Below are 2,141 nucleotides of genomic sequence, written 5' to 3' on the forward strand. Positions count from 1 at the left end.
TTCAAATGTACGCTATTACGGACCGAGTGAATACTCACAGCTATCAGATGCCATCTCTTGTGGATTATTGCGGGTATTATTGCCTTTCCGGTCTTTGATTCTGCTGCACCCATGCATTGCCGTGCAATGCTGGAGCTTGTGACCATGGAGGAGAAACAGGATTTTGATTTAGAGACGGAAAAAGGTTTCCAAGCTTACTCCACGGAAAACTTGTAAGAGCTTGAGAATGTTTTCGAAAGAAGAATTACTCGGGAACGAGGTTCTAAAGTTAGTAAAAACAATGATAAAATTGAACCTGCTCCAGATCCTGATGGTAATATATTCATCATATGTGCTGATAATAAACGACGAAAGGTATCTGAAGTGTGGAAATGGTTGGATAAGGTTATAGAAGAAAATTGTGCAGTATGGGCCATATATAAAGGATGCAAAAACAAGTATACAGGGGATAGCAAGAAGGAAACTTCAAATCTACACAAACACTTAAACGTTATTCAAAAAATAGACGGAGAGATGCAAAAACAAATATGTTTGTCCAATGGCGAAGATATTGAAGTTATCTAGCATCACCTACTAAGGACACCACTTGTCTGACATCACATGATCCAGATTCTGATGATAAGTTCCTGGGATTCCGTGAGTGGCATAAGCAGAAAGATGATGGCGATGTGGTTGCTTCACAAAAACTTGATCTTAATCGGTATTTAGGAGAGCCTCTGGAAAACCGGGATAAGGTTTCAGATGTACTAGCTTGGTGGCGAGTCAATACTCCAAGATTTCCAGCACTTGGTAAAATGGCTCGTGATTTCTTAGCAATTCCAATATCAGCTATTCTATCGAAGTCTGCTATCAGCGGTGCAGTTGCATTCAATGGTTTCAGGCCAGAGATCATATAGATGCTTTAATTTGCGGACAGGACTGGTTGGAAAGCCCTGAAAACAATTGAGTTCTTCACTTTCTAGAGACAGGTGAATCCAAAATGATTCTTCCCCCTAAATTTCTCAACATTGTTTTCCCGTTTTTTTTCCTGCCATTATTGGTTTATGAAATTTGGCTGCGCAGTCACACACTTCCCTTGTAATGATTCTTAACAGGGTCATGAGGATAAAACAATAGCAGAAGCTAAATTTGATATGCATTTCCTAAGCTTGATGGTGGAACGTTGATAAATTATAGTACCAATTTTTTTAACCGGATTGTTTTTTTAAGGTATTAGCATATGTCTTACGCGTTGACAACATGTGAACGTGATTGTTCTGTTGTAACTATAGTTTTCGTCACCCGAAATTGAATGGAGGGCACTGAACATGTAACCAATTTCGATAAAATGTTGACATTTTATGGGATGATCATTTTTCTCAATCTGTTCTTGTCGTCCATATTTGCAGGAGCAAGGACGGGATTTCTGGTTCTTCTCTGGTCTCCTTAAATGTGAGATCTGACTCACTTGTGAAGCAAATGTCTAAATATCTAGTTGGTCCGTTTACAGTGAGCAAACCCACCAGTCCAGAGGACTTGAAGTTAATCCAATACGTCTTCGATTCCTCACTAAATGGTAGGTCAGAATTTTTTCTAAGAGTTCTTTTTTGCTTAGCTGAACGATTTTAAGTTCACCTGTTCTATACTTGTTTCTGCTAGTGAGGTTGTTGTTCAATGCAATAATTATTATTTAACTCGGCGGGAGTTATGCCCCATGAGACCATAGACCTGGATTGATGATAACGTCCTTTCTACATTCTTAGCTCATAGATACTACATAAAAGGTTTTTTTAGGCCCATATTATATTGTATTGATCAAGGGTTATACATAACACCGTGATTACACTGAATTTCAACACCTTACAACATGCAAATGGAAGCCTTGTTACGAAGAACAAATACAAACACTAACAGAAAAAACATATGCCATGTAAAGCTCATGTCTAGTAGCAGAGATTGCAGATTGCAATAACAAGCAACGAAATGGCATAGATTATCCAAGTAGTCCACTTGACACCAGGGGGGAATGGGATTGAAATGGTGATGAAAAACACGGTGGCTGCCAGGAAAACGGCAACTTTACCCAATACTTTGGATGTCATCGGAAACTTGGCGGGGTTGATAAAATGTGAAACAAAGAGGCAAGAAAAGATAATTGCAAC

General features: G+C 38.9%; 1 long non-coding RNA gene across 1 annotated transcript; it reads left to right on the plus strand.

Annotated features, from left to right (window-relative positions):
• Window positions 1-6: 6 nt before the first annotated feature.
• Window positions 7-1,735, plus strand: LOC105120293 (uncharacterized). Its single transcript, XR_841298.1, has 2 exons — window positions 7-968; window positions 1,389-1,735. It is a non-coding gene; the product is annotated as an uncharacterized LOC105120293 (long non-coding RNA).
• The last annotated feature ends 406 nt before the right edge of the window (window positions 1,736-2,141 follow it).

Source organism: Populus euphratica, unplaced genomic scaffold, assembly GCF_000495115.2.
Source record: "Populus euphratica unplaced genomic scaffold, PopEup_1.0 scaffold6780.1, whole genome shotgun sequence".
Taxonomy (NCBI): Eukaryota; Viridiplantae; Streptophyta; class Magnoliopsida; order Malpighiales; family Salicaceae; genus Populus; species Populus euphratica.